Source organism: Humulus lupulus, chromosome 2 (assembly GCF_963169125.1).
Source record: "Humulus lupulus chromosome 2, drHumLupu1.1, whole genome shotgun sequence".
Taxonomy (NCBI): domain Eukaryota; kingdom Viridiplantae; phylum Streptophyta; class Magnoliopsida; order Rosales; family Cannabaceae; genus Humulus; species Humulus lupulus.
The window spans coordinates 282,572,873-282,581,967 of NC_084794.1; positions in this window are offsets into that span (position 1 = coordinate 282,572,873).

Sequence of the window (9,095 nt, forward strand, 5' to 3'; positions counted from 1 at the left end):
TTTTCTCCAGTTTGGACCTGAACAGTAGGTTCACAGAACTCCCGTTATCAACCAGTGTCCACCAGAGGGTCGTTATGCAGGAACTGAACATGACTGGCGTCTTCTTCAGTAAAACTGATTTGTTGATTCTCTAATCATTGCTGCTTAGATAAACGTTGCTTCAGGACGAACTCGACTCCATTGTGAGACCTCAGCTCATTAACATACCTCTTCTGGGCATTTTTGGTCGTTCCTACCAGATGAGGTCCTCTAGAGATGGTTGTTATCTCTCTATCTGTTATCGGAGGAGAGGTATCCTGATTCACCAAAGCTCTGGTATGATTTGCGGGGGTTTTCGAAGCTGATTAAATGTTTTGCCCAGCGAGCTGATTAGGGGTGACTCGATTCCGGGCGTACTGAGCTAGAAGCCCGGCTCTGATGAGTATCTTTATCTCATCATTTAAGTGCATGTAGTCATCGGTGTTGTGACCAATGTCATTGTGGAATCAACAAAATTTTGAAGGGTCTCTCTTCGCCCTTTGATAGTTTAGAGGCTTCGGCTTCTTCCACAAAAGGCGGGCATAATTTGCCAAGAAGATGCACTCCCTAGTATCCATGAAGTCGGCGTAAGTTGCATAGATTGGTTTGAACTTCTCCACGGGCTTATTCTTCTTTGAACCGTTCTGGCCGCCCTCGCCACTTCCCTTCCACTTGCTTCCTCCCCCTTGATTATTCTAGGTAACGGTTTGAGCCGTAGCTGCAACTTCCGTTACCGTTCCAACGGGCTGGGCAGGGACTTGGCTAGTTCCTGCGACCGAAGCTCACGTCTCTTTCAGGTTGATCCATCTTTGAGCTTTGTTCAGGAACTCATCCACGATCTTGAAGCCCTTTCTCTGGATCTCTTTCCACAGGTCGCCTCCAACAAGGATTCATGTTCTCATCGCCATAAGCCTAGAGCTTTCATCCACATCTCTAGCTCGCGCAGCAATGTTGGCAAACCTAATCAAGTAAGCTTTCAGAGGCTCTCCGAGCTGCTGCTTTATGTTTGCAAGGGATTCTGCCTTTATCCGAGCTGCTTGAGAAGCCCGGAACGCCCTCTTGAAGTCAACGGAGAAGCTCTTCCACGAGCTGATAGAATGCTTTTTGTATTGCTTGAACCATTGCCTAGCTGGTCCGACCAGAGTTGAGGGGAATACCAAGCACCTTAACTCAGGTCCGATGTTATGGGCCATCATCAGGGTATTGAACATCCTTAAGTGTTCGGACGGATATGGGGTTACCGCGATGTTGGGGGCGAAGAGCTCGAGCTCGTCCCCTGAATCATACTCGTCTTTCTCCTTTTCTGATAGGAGTCTTTTTATCAGTTCCTCCATCTGGGCCAACCTTTCGAGGGTTGGGTCATTGGTTCCCTATGGTTTTTCAACAGCTCCCATTCGACCGTACACGTTTGGTGGGTTATTGTCCCTCCAAGTTCGAGCTTGGTTTGGTGGGGCATACCCGTTATCGCGCACTTCGGAAGAACATCCCTCGTGGTGAGTGTCGTTGACTCCATCGTGAGTTGGATTGGTTCTTTGTGAGTTTAGGCGATCTCACAGATCGGTATGTGGATCAACTCGAGGGTTCTGAGTCGAACTCAGCTGATTCCTCAAATCTGCGCTGGTCCTATAACTTCGACGGCCCTCCGTGCAATAGCTTCCATTAGAAAAGCTCAGAGCTTGCGGGCGAGGATGAGGATCTGGGATATTCTCGCATGCTCGCGGGACATGAGCAGGGCCAGCAGGAGGAGGATTCCTCCTACTGTTTCTGTAGGTAGGAACATCTCGAGCTGAACGAGGTGGGGACGGATGCCTTATCAGCAACGGAGGATGTCTGATTAGTGAGGCGATTCTCGTCCCATCAGGTCAGACCAAGTTAGCCCGCAGTCGCTCTGCTCCACCATTTCTGGTTCCCTGTGCCTGGTGATCTGATTGCGGTACAGGGAAGTCGGTTGGGACATGTCGTCTTTGTGAGTTCGTCCTTGACCGTCTGTGTGGGTTGCCATGGGCATTTGACGGTGGTGCTGAACTCAGAGTCGAGGTTCTGACCGACCATCTGACTCGTTGATGATCCCTGGGAAAGCCACCAAACGGGATTCCTTGGTGATTGTGCGACATGGGTGCAGAACTTGGAGTTGAGATTCTAACCGATCGACTTGGCCTGGGTCGACTATCCCAGCGGGACTTACGAGTCCCGCCTTGCCTCTTACCGACCTTAACGTCGGTTGCAAGAGGGGGTAGCTGTGCCAAGACCTCCTCGATTTTCTTGTTTGCTTTGGCTAGATGGCTCCTCAGCTGCATGTTCTCCAACTCTACCCCGGTTAAGTAATCCGAGTTCGGATTCGGCGGTAGAGGCACTGAACTTCAAGTGTCGCCGTGGTCCATCGGTTGTTTTCCCGACCGCTGCTGAATCTCTAGGCTTTGCTTGTCTGAAACAGCGGTATGGTGAGCCTCCTACCCACCATGCTTTTCTGTTTCATTACCGTGCCTTGAACGAGTGACCACCATGATGAATTTTGTTATGAATCTTTTTCAATGGCACTAATTTGCAGCTCTCAATGAAAGCACCAAATAGTTAACGTAGTTTTTCACCAACAATGTATTACGTAATTAGCTGGAATAAACTTGTGCTTAAGGTTAAACCGTAATGAGAATAATAACTCTTAAGGATACTTAGAATGATATAGTAAGAATACGCGTTCCTTTTTACGTGGTTCGGAGGCTAAAATCCCCCTAGTCCACGAGTCGATATTATTACTGTATATCTCTCTATATTTTGACAGAGTATTTGCATTACACAGAGAAAACCCAACCCCTTTTCTATCCAAGGTCTTGGTATTTATAGAAGAACCACCCCAGGGGGTCATCACGTGGATACCCATCCTATATGTGACCTGTCTTGCAGAAATGATGAATATTACAATATATATTAAGGTATGGTCTAATCATTAGGTAAAATTGATCATGGGTTGTCTGGCATAATCGGACATGTGATGTTTGATCATGCACGTTTATGCTACGTGTCTAAGAATTCAAGGATAACGGACATGTAATGTCTGACCACGCACGTTTATAAATAACGTATCCAGGTTTATAAAGATTCCTGGACATGGCAGGTTGTCAGAGTACCACGACCTGAACATAACGTCAGCTCGTGCCCAGGATGCTGTGTTTTATATCCATCTCTAGCTCGTTCCTTAATGCTTCGTATTCCTCAGCTCGTGTTATTACATGGGGAGTCGCACTGCCTTCGTAGAGGAAATATCAATTTGTGGGTCCTTTAGTACTGTTCTTAGCTAGCCAGCTGTACTCAAGCTGCATAAAAGACCCGGGCTGAATATCAGGGCATACAATAAGTATAAATTTATTTATGTTAGTATTATATTTATATGTATTGATAAAATAATGTGTTAATTATAAAATAATTATGGTCACACAAATGTTGTAAACATGTCATCGTTGATTTTAATAAATTTTTAAAATTAAAATAAGATTGGTGAGAAAAGTGAGCTCCAAAAGCTGAAAATTTTCCCGCCAATGCATATGTAGGTAAAAATCTTTACCTACCAATTTTATTGGTAGCGAAAAATAAATCTGAAATAGTTCATATATTTTGCAATATTGACTTACGAATAGTTTGTACCATTAAATATATGTAGGTAAAACTCATCTTTACCTACAAATAAATATAAGTAGGTAAGAAATTGGTAGGTAAATGTCAAATTTCTTGTAGTGTCACTCATCTGATTAGGACTATAAGCCCCAGCATGATTATCAGAATCTCAAAGTGTTAATCACTCATCTGATTAGGGCTATAAGCATCAGCATGATTATTAGAATCTCAAAGTGTTAATCACTCATCTGATTAGGCTTGACTTGATAGTCATCCATACAGGAGGGCAAGATCCACAATCATTATTTGGACTTATTTGCACACATGAATAGGGCTATTATTGCTAGGCATGCCTATTATGATTTAGTGACATGTTATTACTTGTTCATGAGCACATTGAGTTTTCTTGCTGAGCTTCAGCTCACGGGTGCTATGTGGTGCGGGTAAAGGCAAAAGAAAGCTGGATCATCCTTGATTTGGAGAACTTAGGTGACGATGTGTACATATGCGGCTGCTCGACCGCCACGGCCGATAGTTTAAAGAGGAACTAGGGTTAAACCCTATTTTGCTGCTTAGGTCGGCTGGTTGTAAATCTTTTGTTGTAATTAACCTTTAAATTATATTTTTGGGATCCCAATGTATACAATAAACGTTTTAGTGAAACGTTGTATCTTAACCAAAAAATTTAACCCTAAACCGTTAATCATACCTAGTTACACAATTATGGAAAAATGACTCGATTAGCGAGTTTAGCACTGTTTAAAATGCACATTGTAACAGTCCCTGGGTAGTAGGGCGTTACACATTAGTTATAATTTTAATAAAAATTGGTTTACTGTTTTTTTAAATATATATATAATCTCTACATATATGACGCCATCTAAACACAACGTTAACATACATATATATTTACATGACTATATGACATATATATAAAATATAATAATATTTAAAAAGAGATCAATAATAGAAATAAAATAAGAATAGGAAAAGTCATAGTGTAGAAAGTAGTAAACATCTCAAATCACTTGATAAAAAATAAACTATCATAAAAAAATTATATGAATGTCTTTATTATTTTTAAATAAATATGATTTAATTATTTAAATTATCATAAAATATCTTTAAAATGTCCTATTTTAATAGATTGATTCATTTATTTTTGTTTATGTTTGTTCTAGTTTTTGAATTCGGCAGTGACAACAAAATATTATATATTATATGTTTAATATAATATTAAGTTTAATTAAATTTTATTTAAGTTATAAAATGTATGGTTTTATTAATTTTAAATAATTATCATTGTAAAATATCTCAAAAATATCACATTTTAATTTGGTTAATTATTTATTTATTTAAGTTTAAGTCATGTTTACAATCTACCGTTAAATATAAGAATATTATGTTAAATATAAGAATATTCCGTTAACGTTAACAGAAAAAAAAAATTCGTTAAAACCAAAAATTTCTGTTATCTACACACTTTTTATATAGAAGAGATTTATATATTAATATATATATATACTAGGCGAATCAACGTGCAATGCAAGTTAGTTTTATTTAGAAAATTTACTAATTATATTTATTAATTTTTTGTGATTCTCCTATATACTTTAAATAAATAAACAATATTACAACAAGAATTCAATTTCACTCCAAATACATCCAATATAAAATAATGACATAAATATATTGAAAAATTAAACCAAAACATTGTTTATGGTTTTTTTTTTTAAAATATGATAATCTTTTAGTATAATTAATAAATATCTAGTTATAATGATGATATTTTATAATATTTGAATTTATATTACTATAATTAATAAATATATTTTTTAATTTATTTGTTGACGCCGTTTTTCGTCAACAGTGAAAGAAGAGCACGTAAACGATAACTGAAAATGGCCAATTCAAATAAAACAATATAAACACACGATTTTTTTGTGGTTCAGCAGTTAAATCTGCCTAGTCCACGAGTCTTTGTTATTAAACTCAAGATTATCTCCAGGAATTCTTCAAGAATGAATTCTCCAGAGTTTTCTCTCAAGGATCAGAATTTCGGTCCTTTACAATGGTGCATGGCCCCTCTATTTATAGGGAAGGCTGCATAATACTATCCCACATATTTTGGGTAGTTACTCTTTTTGTATAAATAAAATAAATGTCTTTAAATGCCTATAATCATATATAAAACGAAACGTCCCCTGAAGACCAGGAGACGTATAACTGACCAAATAATATCCCACGATTCTAGGGGATTTATAATGATAAATGAGGATTACATCTCATATTTATAACACTTGTAGGTATTCAAGGCGGCTATCGCGTATCTCTAAGGCTTTAGCCTCCAAGGTTTCCCATCACCTATCGAGCTAGAAACATCTCCCGAGGCCACATGGCTTTCGAGATCGTACGCGCGTCGAGCTCGGGGACTCCTGATCCGAAGTCATCCCTGAAGATGAGTGTGTTCCCGGAGCTATCTTTTGAGATCATGAATACTTCGAGGTCACCATACTCGAGGTCGTCTATATCCTGCAAGCTCGACATACAATCCTGGAGCATGTTTCCAACCTTATGAGTCCACTGACTTGCGAATCCAACTTTCGAGGTCATAATTAACATAGCTCGAAATATGGGTGTAACATCTTGCCCCCTCAAAAGTGTTTGTTCGAATCCTAAGAGAAGGAAACTTTTGAACTACTTTCTTTGAGAACTGTACCGTCACACTTTTGAAAATGGACACGCGTCAGCCGGGTATTGCTCATTTTTGGTACTTGAGTACCTTGGAAACACGCCCACGATCATCCGTCTTACACCATTTCGGCGCCATCTTGTCATTGATCCCTGACCATTGGATTTTGCAAGGATTTTGTTCAACGTTCCAGATTAACTCCTTATTCCCGCCTATATATACAAGACTTCCCTCTTCACCTTCACTTTTACCTTCGTTCACCATAAGCAAGAAAAGAAGAACAAAGAAAACCAGAGACCTTCCTAAAAAGCTTCTGTCTCACGCATGTTTTCTCGGCCAAAGAAACAAAGAAATCCTGGTCTGTTCGAGTCAGTGAGTTCTTATTTACAACCTCTTCTTCAATCGACAATCTCTCTGCAGTCGCCGTTACTGTGTAAGTATGCAATTTTTGTTTTCCATTTTGTCAGTTTTTATTCACGCTGTTATTGCTGTGTATGTGTATATACTAGTTTACGTCCTTAGCATAATGTGATAGGAGGTTTTGATCCGATAGGCTCAGATGCTTTTTAGACTCCCGTTCCGAATTTACATCACTGGTTTATACCCAGTTTTCATATTTGAGTGAGGTTCCAATTTTTCTGGGTTTTGAAATTTTTAGGCAACGTTTCTTGTACACTAAGTTTTCGGATAAAAACATGGGCCTTGATAAATGCACGAAACCCAAAGACGCCTTTCCTGGTTAACCGCCACTCTTCTTTCCCTTGAATTTCGGGATTTTCAAAAAATTATCCACGCTCCTTTTCTTTTTCATGGAATACACGCCCCTGACTCCTCAATAAGGGTATTAATATTTAGTTTGTCTCGTTCCTAAATCTCCAAGCTCATTCCATCAAGCTCGTGATTCTTGTATGCATGGCCCTCACCATTTTTTCTTTCTCTTTAGATGTCATAGAATCTGGAAAGACGGTGGGGGTCATCGCAGGCAATCCCTTACGAGCCAAAATCTCCGAGCCCAGAATCGCTGTTCGCCTGGAATCAACGTCGGATAAGAGAATACGAGCTTGCGCGCGAGCAAGAAGACATTCGAGCTCATTACCGCCGTCAGATAGACGAAGTCATCGAGGGGAAGAGGAGAGTTCTTCGGGAGGCCATCTATCCGGAATCTAATTCAGGCCCTAGGCCGATTCCTCTCGATCCTGCTTTAAAGGTTACTGTCGCATACCCCCCCGGAGAGCTCAAATTTTCATTAATGGGGGAACCTTCCTCCTCACAGCCGAGGAGAGAGATGTTCGAGGCTGAGCTCTACTGGAGCACGGTTACCACAACCAGTCAAATATCTGAAATCCTGGCTTTCCATGGCCTTGGTTTGTCAGGCACCTTGAAGTGTCGAGCTCCGACTGGTCAAGAACGGAGCTGTTTCGCCCCTGGCGGCCGTGACGCCACAGTGAAATATGCAGCATGGAGCCAAGAACATATGAGGGCAGGAGCACTGCTGCCTTTGAAGTCTTTTTTCAAAGACTTTACTGATTTCGTTGGGTTGGCTCCGTTCCAACTCAACACCAATTCGTACAGGGTGCTGTCTGCCCTGAGGTCCTTGTACCACGAGCTGGGGTGGGAAGGACCTTCACCTCAAGAGATTTTATATATCTTTTGTTTAAAAAGTAACCCCTCCCGAGCTCGGGGAGGGGATGGATTTTACTACCTCTCGAGTTACCCCAAGGAGACGAAGGTTTTTGGGGATCTTCCCAACCACCCGCCTGATTTCAAAAGAGCCTTCTTCTGGACAGATGGTCTGTCCCCGTCTCGACATTATTTGTTCAGGCGGATTTGTAAGTATTCTCGTTACCTTTATTTCTGTGCTCGAGACTTTAGTTCATAAATCCCTATTTAGTTGAAATGTGTTTCGCCTTTCAGCTAATTTTCAGCGTCCTACCCCTGATGAAGCAATGAAGGGGCACAGAGAGGCCTTGCTCCAACTCCCTTATGGCAGGAGGTCTCTCTCGTTCCTATTACATGAGGACAAGCTTCGAGCTTGTGGGCCGTTGGGAGAGGGCCAGTCAACCTATGACTGGTCCAATAAAAAATATGAACACTGGGAGGAGGTGCCACTGCCCACAGGTGCCCTTCCTCCGAGGAGAGAATCAAGGCCATCGCTCCCAGTTCGTCTGAGGAGTCCGCGATCTGGGAATGAGGCCAATGATGAGGCTTCGAGCTCGGATTCAGATGAAGGTAAAGTCCTTCCTACTTCGAAAATGTGGTCCCCCACTTTACTAAAACACCGGCCCAACAGGTTAGTCTCGTGCCCACAGGATAGATACCACTTCTACATATGGAGTTGGGTAGATGACTGTGTCCATAGGTTTGATAGTGGGCTCGGGAAATACGACACCATTTACACCACGGACGAGGTGTGGAATGGGATAGCTGTGCAATATGGGACCAATGATTATAGGGACCTCTCGAGGTTATCACCTACTTATAGGGAAGGCACTCCCCCCGCCTCCTCTGAAGACGGGGGAATTTCATGGTCCCCAAGCTCGAGCTCGGGGGAGAGTTCCAGTTAGGTTTCTTCTATCATCACTCTATATTGTCTGATACTGAAACAACTTGTGTGCTTCACTTTACTCACCGTGTTGTGACTTTACAGGCGAGATAGACTCCGACCTTGACACCCTCATCGACACTGCTGGTGCCAAGAGGAGAAAACTCCCTAGGACGGGGTCGCTGAAGACTGGCCAGCCGGGCAAAGGTTCTACGAGGTCCAAGAAAACACCTC